Consider the following 11,483-nt stretch of genomic DNA (forward strand, 5'->3'; position numbering starts at 1 on the left):
GTTTCCAAAGATCAGATATATTCTTTTAACCATTAAACCCACACACTTGATCTTCTCCGTCAGTAGCTTTAAGTGTCATTTTACTTTGTGTTTTTCCGACTCGCTCACCGGAGTGTCGCGTTATCATCCGCGTCGCGCGTGCTGTGTCCGTGAGTGGTGCAGTGTTCAGTGCGTTCGGCTTGCTGGTGGACTCTGGACTTGGTAAGTCTAACACTTGGAATTTCGGTGGAGGTCCCTTTCGCGCGTAGTTAGTTTAAAGTGCTCCCGATGCGGTGGTGTTGAACGCATCGGGTAGACGTTAGACGTCCATACGTGACGTCCCTCCTCCTAGGTCGACCATTTCGACCTCCGAGGAGTTTGAATCCGAGTAGATTCGGTTTGTTCGTCCTTGTACCCGGTTATAAGTGTAAATTTTACACTTATAGCCGTTGGTTTTGAATTCGACCTCTCCGTGTTTTGGGTGTTAGACTTTGCACGTACGCCCGTAAATCGAATTTTTTGCTCGATTTTACGGGTCGTCGCTGCGAAATAGCAGCTATTAGATTAATTAAATTCACCGTTTTATTTGTTTAATCAAGAGATCGGGGTACACGGAGGCCCTTTACACCCCGTGTAACTCGATACGTCGCGGTCCGGAGTTTTCCAGGCCGTGTGGAGTGTCGTGAAAAGTTAAACCGTCGCGGTTGCTGGTCACGTACGCGAAGCACGGTTCGTTCGTGCGGGGCTGTGTCCACCGGGCACAGCGGAATTGTTCTATATTATTTTATTCTATTTATTTTATTAGATTCTCCGTCGTCGTTAATTCGTATTAAGTGATTAATTTATTCGCGTTCGCGTTCGCGTTGTCCGTTGTCTATTCTGTGTATATACTTATTTATTCAATTTGTCCTTTGTCTTACGTGTTCGTTCGCTCGACCGTTAACCGTTTGTGTTTGCTCCGGTGAGCGTTTGTTTTATTATTTCGACTTATTATTTTATTAGACGAGCCGAGCGATTGCGTTGCGACACTATCGTAACGATGGCGGGTACAAATAGCAGTGTGAATTCTAGTAATGGTGAATGCGTGGTGAAGCTATTGTACCCGTTCCCGGCAGAATTTCCTTGCCCGTTCTGCTTTGTCGGCAGAACTGCGTGCAAAAAGGGAGCGTGTGTCTATCTGAGACACACGGATTTATTCAAACATTTAAAGATCCATCACCCCGGTGCGATCAAAAGGTGGGTGTGCGGTGAGTGCGGCTTCACCGACGAAAGTGCGTATGCACTGAAGCGTGTGAAGTCGCACCACCAAACAAAACACCCGTCCACCGGGGGTCCGTGTGTCCCCGTTAGACACAACTCCCTTGCAGGGAGTGCCGCCCGCGCAACGCCCGGCGACAGCGTTGCCGAGTCGCGACCTCTTGACGCGACGGAGTTATCCGTCGAGAGCGAGGTCTCTTTCCCCCCCTTGGGTGTTTCCCCGGTGACCTGTGGGGGCGCAACGACGTGCGCCTCCACCAGACCACGAACCGTCACTGCTCGTTCCTCTGTTTCCAGAGCATCGGGGACGGCTGCCTCCACCGCAGCAACAACAACCACGACGACAACAACAACAACAACAACAACGACATCGTCGAGAGGGGCCTCCTCGATTACGTCAAAGAGGACAACAGCCAATACCACCACGCAACCCCGGCGAGGAACCCGTCCACCCACCGCCGGGACAACAAAAAGGACGACGAAATCCTCCACCACCCCAACAACAACAACAACAACAACCACGGTGGGCTCGAGTGCCGCTACCAGGAGCACCGTTACCCTCGCGGCGCTATTTCAACGTAGCCGGCGCTCCTCCGCGGGCGAGGCGAGCCCCAATACCACGAGGACCAGCAGCGGGTCGGGGGTCAAGGGGAGAAGTTCAGGGGGCACTTCCACCACGCCCCCTGCCCCCTCTAAGGGGAAGAAGAGGAGTCCGGCGGCGCCCGCAGCAGCTGGGAGGAAGAGGCGGGCGTCGACCGAGCCTCCCCAACCCGACCCGCCCCGACGCATCCTCCCATCGAGGAAGGTGACCCCCTCCACAACCTTCGCGGAGGTCACCCGGGGCAGCCCGTCCGCCGTGGCTGGAGCGGCGGTGGTGTCAAGAAACACCAGAGCTACGTCTCTCCCGCCCGCGTTGCCCAGGATAACGCGGGCGGCAGCGAAGAGGATGGGGGGCGCGTCCACCACCTCCAGCGCCCCCCCAGCGACACCACCACTGCAGGGCCCTCCACCAACGCCCTGCAGCGCTCCGGCCACGCTTACTACCACGACGATGACGACATCGGTCCGTGGCTCGCCTATAATGACGGTGGCCGTCGTGTCACCTGTGGCGGTCACCGTCGCGGCGCGGACGCCGCCAGCCACGGGCCGCGCCTCCACCCCGCCAGCCAGGACGACTCGGGCGACGTCCCTCCCGCCCGGGTCGTCCGCGAAGAGGCCCATTCGGGGACGCCTGTCCCCTCCGGGGGTCAGAGGGGGCACCCAGACCACCGGGGTGTCCCTTCGGGTGGAGGCGCGTGGGGAGGGGACCGAGAAGAGGAGGTCCCTACCTTCGCCCAGGCCCCTCCCCACCATTCATGAGTCATCGTCGTCATCGTCGGACGATGAGAGAGCGCCGGCGGCCGTTCCCAAGGAGGGACCGGCCCGGACAAGGCGGAGGCGCCGCTGCATAGGCAGCAGCGGCAGCAGCAGCAGCAGCAGCAGTAGCAGCAGCAGCAACAACAGCAGGAACAGCCATACGAGCGCCGCGAGGGGACGGACATCCACGACACCAGGAGCGGCGAGGAGAAGGCGGTGGGTGGACCGTACCATAACCACCACGGACTCGTCGGGGGAAGAGGAGGCCCCAAGGCAGCCGTCCCCGCGGGTGGAGGCCCCGGTTACCTCCACCTGAAGGTCACCGAGGCTCCCCAGGGAGGAGGAGGGGGGCCTCAGTTTAGATAATTTATTGTTAGAAAATAGATTTTATCCTTTGACCGACCGGGCGTCTAGCCCGGTCAATTTTGATCAGATTACTGACTCCCCCGGGCGAAACCGGGGGTGTATTTGTGTGTGCAGGTGTGGAGGCGCGCGGGACCCGCCCGCGTCATCATCCCGGGGCAGCGTCGTCGTGGAGGCTCCGGTGAGGACGGCCCCGTCGAGCATTCGGGAAAGCCACCCGGTGAGTGCAACACGTGGATGTCGTGCGGGTACCAGAGGCGGTCGTGCACCTGCAGCGACCGTGGGGCGGCGGCGCGGGACAGCGACATCGGGCCTCCCGGCTGCTTGCGAGCGGGTAGGCGGGGCGTCTCGGCCTCGGGCCCCGCGGCAATCTAGGGTGCCCCATTCCCGAGGTGGAGGTCGCGACGCTGCGTCCGGCGCGCCACCGACCGGTAGACCCCGATCTAGGGGACGCCGGGAGGTGGACGTTGCCGCAAGGGCGCGGTTAGTGGCCTTCGCGGAGGGGGTGGGAACACCCGAGCAACTGGAGGCGCTCGCCACGAAGGTGGACGAGTACTTTCAGGGGCGGAGGGCCGCGGGACCCGGGGCTGGCGCACGGAGTGCCGCCTCCAACGGGGGGGCCGGTCGGCGCCGGCCGGTCGCGGAGAGTGAGGGGCGTCGGGGCGATGTGGCCAATTCGATGGTGAGCGATGGCCCTCCCAGCGTCCCGGATCGCGTAGGGGAGGCTACCCGAATCCAACGTCTTTTCAGGGCGGATCGGAAGCGCGCGGTGCGGGAGATTCTCGCCGGAGAATCTCCCCATTGCAGTGTGCCCCTGGAACGGGTCCAGGAGCACTTTACGAACGTTTACTCGCTCCGAGCCCGCCCTGGTAGCCTTCCCTCTCTCTATGGGGAGGACCCGACCACTGAGTCGAACGATGCCCTGGTTTCCCCCTTCACGGAAGCCGAGGTCAGCCGTCGGTTAAAGCGGATGAAGCTTGCTTCTTCCGCCGGACCCGACGGTCTGACCTATGGTGACCTACGGAGGGGGGACCCAGGAGCGGTCCTCCTTACGGCGGTATTCAACACCTGCCGCCGCATGGAGAAGATTCCGGGGCGCTGGAAGCAGTCCAACACCGTCCTCCTTTTCAAGAAGGGTGATCGCGAGGACCTATCGAATTGGAGGCCTATCGCCCTGGGTGATGTCACCCCCAAGCTCTTCGCGGCGGTCGTCGCCGATCGGCTCACTCGTTGGGCCGTAGTCAACAAGCGGCTCAGCCAAGCACAGAAGGGCTTCTTGCCCTTCGAAGGCTGTCTGGAGCACAACTTTGTGCTTCAGCAGGCCATGGCTGCCGCTCGTAAGCAGCGTAGGGAGGTGGTGGTGGCGTGGTTGGATCTGGCCAACGCTTTCGGTTCGGTTCCCCACGCCACCATCATCGATTCGCTGGCCGGCGCCGGCGCTCCCCGGCCGCTTATCAACATCGTCGCCAGCCTTTACGACGGCGTGGCGACGCGGGTCCGTACCGCTGAAGGGTACACGCCCTGGATCCCCATGAAGTCGGGGGTGAGGCAGGGCTGCCCACTTAGCCCGATCCTATTCGACCTTTCCATTGAGGCCATGGTTCGCGGGGCCGTGGACTCGGTGGAGGGTCTGAGTGTGAGAGGGCATAAGGTGACAGCCCTGGCGTACGCAGACGACGTGGCACTCGTCGCGTCATCCGTCGGCGGAATGGGAAGGCTGTTGCAAGCAGCAGAGGGGACGGCTCGGCAGCTGGGGCTCTCCTTCAACCCCTCGAAGTGTGCAACCCTGCACATCAGAGGGGACGGGAGAGTCGCTAGCACCGAGTTCCGTCTAGTCGGGGGACTCGTTCCTGCCCTGTCGGAGGGGCAGAGTTACGAGCATCTGGGAGTGCCGACCGGGGTTCGGATCGACCAAACCCCGTATCCGACGATCCAAGCCTTACTAGTAGATCTTCGCGCGGTCGACGATTCCCTACTCGCCCCCTGGCAAAAAATCGAGACCGTGGCGACATTCTTGTTGCCACGCCTCGATTTCGCGTTCAGGGGAGGCCACGTGCGAAGAACCGCTTTAGCCGATGCCGACAGGGTCATCAAACGCACGGTAAAGAGGTGGTTGCACCTCCCGCAGCGTGCCAGTGCGGAGCTGGTCTATATCCCCCCCGCTTGGGGTGGGTGCGGCCTCCTCCCGCTGGTGGATCTGGCCGACGTGGCGGCCGTGTCGCACGCGTTCAGGTTATTGAACGCGAGCGACCCGGTCGTCGCGGACTTGGCCAGGTCAGCGCTGTGTGACGCCGTGCGGGAGAAGGCCGGTCGGACCCTTGGGAGCAGGGGCCTTGCCGACTATCTCTCCGGCTCTTTGTCGGGCGAGATGGCGAGGCCATCGGCGGGCCGGGCTTCGTTCTGGTCGCGGGTAAGGAACGTCGGGATTCGTTCATGTGCGCGGCTGGGATTTGGTTGGAGATGGGACGAGGTTCGTGAAGAACTTTCGGTCGTTTGTCGCTCCCGGAATGGGCGTAGTGTCGTTGTGCCGCCTGCTGCCAAGGGCCAGGTCACGCGGAGGCTGAGGGCAGCAGTGGGAGAGTGCTACCTGGAAAGGCTTCTTCGGAAGCCCGACCAGGGGAAGGTTTTCGACGCGACCTCCCGCTGCGCGGTTAGTAACCACTTTCTGCGCACCGGGGGGTATGTCCGCTTCGCTGATTGGCGCTTCGTTCACCGGGCCCGCCTCGACGTGTTGCCGTTAAATGGAGCACGTCGGTGGGGGACCGGTGACAAGCGTTGCCGGCGTTGCGGGCATGAGTTCGAGGGTCTTCCCCACGTGCTCTCCCACTGCGGTCCTCACTCCGCTGCCCGGCAGCGGCGGCATGACGACCTCGTCCATAGGCTCGTAAAGGCTGTCCGTCTGCCAGGTGAGCTCCGGGTCAACAAGCGCGTCCCGGGAGTCGACGGCGAGCTGGCAGCCCTGCGTCCCGACATCGTCGTGGAGCACGGGCTGTCGAAAAACATCGTCGTGGTCGACGTGGCCGTGCCTTTCGAGAACACTCTCGAGGCAATTGAGGAGGCGAGGATGGGGAAGATACGCAAGTATCAACCCCTCGCCGAATCATTGCGGAGGCGCGGCTACCGAGTCCACGTAGATGCGTTCGTCGTCGGCGCCCTGGGCGCGTGGGACCCGGGGAACGAGTTTGTCCTGGACCTGCTGCGCGTCTCTCAGCGTTATGCAGCGCTGATGAGGCGTCTCATGATATCCGAGACAATAGCTTGGTCCAGGGATATTTACGTGGAGCACGTATCCGGGGTGCGTCAGTACCGGGCTCCACGGGGTACGTCCGAGGCGGAGTCGACATCGGCGGCGCTGAGCGGGAGCAGTGGAGGCGCCCGCGTCCCTGGGGTGGTGTCGCCCGCGGATCCTTAGTGCCTCCACACCTGTGAGCTGGGAGGACTGGCCACGAGAGTCTGGAGCAAATTTGGGTTCGATCTTGATTTTGATTTTGTTTTTCCTTTGTTTTTCCTTTCTTTGTTTGCGCGCTACGTAGCCTCCACTTGAAGTGGGAAGGGGGAAAAGTATATTGACTTTAGCTTACCATATTTTATTTTATCTTATTTTACTCTATTTTACCTTATTCTATTTTATCTATTTCACTCTATGATATTGGACTGCATGTATTTTAATTTTCGTAATGTATCGTAGTCTCTTTTATCATAACTTAATCGTACCCTTTCCCGCTTCACTCTATCTTAGCTACTTACTTTTATTCTTTCTCATACGTCGTGCGCCTAGCTTACTGAACCCTATCTTATGCTATTTTAATTTTTAACTTATTTTATCTGTTCATTTATTTTAATTATCTATTTATTTATCTACTCATCTATTTATTTACCTATTTTATTTTATTCTACTTTATCTTAAGCTGAGCACTAATTAGTGCTTCTCCGGACCTCTCGGCAGCGGCTGGTACCTCTTGGCTCATCATGAGTGACTACAGTAAGGCGTGTGTCCGCACACTGGCGTCTAAATCCATCTAGTCCATTGAGCTGTGCACTACGCTTATATAATATAATATAATATAATATAATATAATATTACTATGTTTGTTATGTGTATAAGTCACATTCAATTTTATTCTTACTGTTCTTTATTTCACGCTATTGTTATTCCATTGAAAAGCTAGTTGCTAATACGTGCCCTATGCCACGTCATTGTGTTATATTAACTGGCTGAATGACACTATGTTCACCTCATAGTGAGGTTGCTATAAAATTAATGGACGCTGCGGGGATTTATCCCCCAGCATGATTGTAGTTGGACGGTTTATAATTGATTTCGTGCGGAATTAATGCGAATCTATTGTATAAAACAAGTGTACACCCCTGGGGCTTTGGCCCTGGGGGAACATTAATTGCTAAATAAACGTCTTATCTGTTCTTATCAGCTTAATATCTGATACACTCCTCATTAGGAGTCAGAATATTAACCTGATTTTTGGAAAAAGGCGGACCGCTGGGGCTTGCTCCACCTCCGCCGCGAGTCGACCCAGTATTGCAGTGCCTCTGGGACCGGCTCAATAAGCCTTTTCCAAAGATCAGATATATGCTTTTAAACCAATAAACCCACACACTTGATCTTCCCCATCAGTAGCTTTTAAGTATCATTTTACTTTGTGTCTTTCCGACTCGCTCACCGGAGTGTCGCGTCTTCATCCGCGTCGCGCGTGCTGTGCTCGTGTGTGGTGCAGTGTTCAGTGCGTTCGGCTTGCTGGTGAACCCCGGACTTGGTAAGTCTAACACTTGGAATATCGGTGGAGGTCCCTTCCGCGTGATTAGTTTAAAGTGCTCCCGATGCGGTGGTGTTGAACGCATCGGGTAGACGTTAGACGTCCATACGTGACGTCCCTCCTCCTAGGTCGACCATTTCGACCTCCGAGGAGTTTGAATCCGAGTAGATTCGGTTTGTTCGACCTTATACCCGGTTATAAGTGTAAACTTTACACTTATAGCCGTTGGTTTTGAATTCGACCTCTCCGTGTTTTGGGTGTTAGACTGTTTGCACGTACGCCCGTAAATCGAATTTTTTGCTCGATTTTACGGGTCGTCGCTGCGTAATAGCAGCTTTAGATTAATTAAAATCACCGATTTATTTGTTTAATTAAGAGATCGGGGTACACGGAGGCCCTTTACACCCCGTGTAACTCGATACTTCGCGTTTCCGGAGTTTTCCAGGCCGTGTGGAGTGTCGTGGAAAGTTAAACCGTTTGCGGTTGCTGGGCACGTACGCGAAGCACGGTTCGTTCGTGCGGGGCTGTGTCCACCGGGCACAGCGGAATTGTTTTATTTTATTTTATTTTATTTTATTTTATTGTAGTTTATTAGATTCCGTTTCGCCGTTAATCTGTATTAAGATATTTATTTAATCGCGTTCGCGTTCGCGTTGTCCCTTGTCTCCTCTAGTGTATATACTTATTTATTATTGTCCCTTGTCTTACGTGTTCGTCTCGATCGACCGTTAACCGTTTGTGTTTGCTCCGGTGAGCGTATTGTTTTATTGGTTCGACTTATTATTTTATTAGACGAGCCGTGTGTTGCGTTGCGACACTATCTTCACGATGGCGGGTAATAGCAGCAATAACTCTAATAATATTGAGTGCGTGGTGAAGCTGCTTTACCCGTTCCCTGCCGAATTTCCCTGCCCCTTCTGCTTTGTAGGCAGAACGGTGTGCAGAAAGGGAGCGTGTGTCTATCTGAGACACACGGATTTATTTAAACACCTCAAATTACATCACCCCGGTGCGATTAAAAGGTGGGTGTGCGGTGAGTGCGGCTTCGCCGACGATAGCGCTTATGCGCTAAAGAAGGTGAAGGCGCACCACCAAACGAAACACCCGTCCACCGGGGGTCCGTGTGTCTCCGTTAGACACAACTCCCTTGCAGGGAGTGCCGCCCGCGCAACGCCCGGCGATAGCGTTGCCGAGTCGCGACCTCTTGACGTGACGGAGTTATCCGTCGAGAGCGAGGTCTCCTTTCCCCCCCTGGGTGTTTCCCCGGTGACCTGTGGGGGCGCAACGACGTGCGCCTCCACCAGACCACGAACCGTCACTGCTCGTTCCTCTGTTTCCAGAGCATCGGGGACGGCTGCCTCAACTGCAGCAACAACAACAACAACAACGACGACAACAACAACAACAACATCCACAGCGTCGAAGGGGGCCTCCTCGAGTACGTCAAAGAGGACAACCGCTAATACCACCACGCAACCCCGGCGAGGAACTCGTCCACCCACCGCCGGAAAAATGAGGACTACAAGGAGCTCCACCACTACAGCTACAACGACCACGACAACGACAGTGGTGGGGAGCAGCGCCGCGACACGGAGCTCCGTCACCCTCGCGGCGTTCCTTCAACGAAGCCGGCGCTCCTCCGCGGACGAGGCTAGCCCGAACACAACGAGGACCAGCAGCGGGTCGGGGGTCAAGGGGAGAAGTTCAGGGGGCACTTCCACCACGCCCCCTGCCCCCTCTAAGGGGAAGAAGAGGAGTCCGGCGGCGCCCGCAGCAGCTGGGAGGAAGAGGCGGGCGTCGACCGAGCCTCCCCAACCCGACCCGCCCCGACGCATCCTCCCATCGAGGAAGGTGACCCCCTCCACAACCTTCGCGGAGGTCACCCGGGGCAGCCCGTCCGCCGTGGCTGGAGCGGCGGTGGTGTCTAGGAATACAAGAGCGACGTCTCTCCCGCCCGCATTACCAAGGATCACGCGGGCGGCAGCCAAGAGGATGGGGGGCGCGTCCACCACCTCCAGCGCCCCCCCAGCGACACCACCACTGCAGGGCCCACCACCCACGCCCTGCAGCGCTCCGGCCACACTTACCACCACGACGGTGACGACATCGGTCCGTGGCTCTCCAATTATGACGGTGGCCGTCTTAACACCTACGGCGGTCACCGTCGCGGCACGGACGCCGCCAGCCACGGGCCGCGCCTCCACCCCGCCAGCCAGGACGACTCGGGCGACGTCCCTCCCGCCCGGGTCGTCCGCGAAGAGGCCGATTCGGGGACGCCTGTCCCCTCCGGGGGGCAGAGGGGACACCCAGACCACCGGGGTGTCCCTTCGGGTGGAGGCGCGTGGGGAGGGGACCGAGAAGAGGAGGTCCCTACCTTCGCCCAGGCCCCTCCCCACCATCCATGAGTCATCGTCGTCATCGTCGGACGATGAGAGAGCGCCGGCGGCCGTTCCTGAGGAGGGACCGGCCAGGACAACGAGGAGGCGCCGCTGCATCAGGAGCAGCGGCAGCAGCAGCAGCAGTAGCAGCAGCAGCAACAATAGCAGGAACAGCCATACGAGCGCCGCGAGGGGACGGACATCCACGACACCAGGAGCGGCGAGGAGAAGGCGGTGGGTGGACCGCACCATTACCTCCACCACGGATTCGTCGGGGGAAGAGGAGGCCCCAAGGCAGCCGTCCCCGCGGGTGGAGGGAACCGGTCCCTCCACTCGAAGGTCACCGAGGCTCCCCAGGGAGGGGGAAGGGGGCCTCAACCTAGATAATTTATTATCAGAAAATCGTTTTTATCCTTTGACTGACCGGGCAATTAGTCCGGTCATTAATGACAATTTTATTGACTCCCCCGGGCGAAACCGGGGGTGTGTTTGTGTGTGCAGGTGTGGAGGCGCGCGGGACCCGCCCGCGTCATCATCCCGGGGCAGCGTCGTCGTGGAGGCTCCGGTGAGGATGGCCCCGTCGAGCATTCGGGAAAGCCACCCGGTGAGTGCGACACGTGGGTATCGCGCGGGTACCAGAGGCGGTCGTGCACCTGCAGCGACCGTGGGGCGGCGGCGCGGGACAGCGACATCGGGCCTCCCGGCTGCTTGCGAGCGGGTAGGCGGGGCGTCTCAGCCTCGGGCCCCGCGGCAATCTAGGGTGCCCCATCACCGAAGTGGAGGTCGCGACGCTGCGTCCGGCGCGCCACCAACCGGTAGACCCCGATCTAGGGGACGCCGGGAGGTGGACGTTGCCGCAAGGGCGCGGTTAGTGGCCTTCGCGGAGGGGGTGGGATCACCCGAGCAACTGGAGGCGCTCGCCACGAAGGTGGACGAGTACTTTCAGGGGCGGAGGGCCGCGGGACCCGGGGCTGGCGCACGGAGTGCCGCCTCCAGCGGGGGGGCCGGTCGGCGCCGGCCAGTCGCGGGGAGTGAGGGGCGTCGGGGTGATGTGGCCAATTCGATGGTGAGCGATGGCCCTCCCAGCGTCCCGGATCGCGTAGGGGAGGCTACCCGAATCCAACGTCTTTTCAGGGCGGATCGGAAGCGCGCGGTGCGGGAGATTCTCGCCGGAGAATCTCCCCATTGCAGTGTGCCCCTGGAACGGGTCCAGGAGCACTTTACGAACGTTTACTCGCTCCGAGCCCGCCCTGGTAGCCTTCCCTCTCTCTATGGGGAGGACCCGACCACTGAGTCGAACGATGCCCTGGTTTCCCCCTTCACGGAAGCCGAGGTCAGCCGTCGGCTAAAGCGGATGAAGCTTGCTTCTTCCGCCGGA

General features: G+C 58.8%; 1 pseudogene; it reads left to right on the forward strand.

Moving 5' to 3' along the window:
* Positions 1-7,347: 7,347 nt before the first annotated feature.
* Positions 7,348-7,523, forward strand: LOC143430061 (U2 spliceosomal RNA; annotated as a pseudogene).
* The last annotated feature ends 3,960 nt before the right edge of the window (positions 7,524-11,483 follow it).

Source organism: Xylocopa sonorina, chromosome 12 (assembly GCF_050948175.1).
Source record: "Xylocopa sonorina isolate GNS202 chromosome 12, iyXylSono1_principal, whole genome shotgun sequence".
NCBI lineage: Eukaryota > Metazoa > Arthropoda > Insecta > Hymenoptera > Apidae > Xylocopa > Xylocopa sonorina.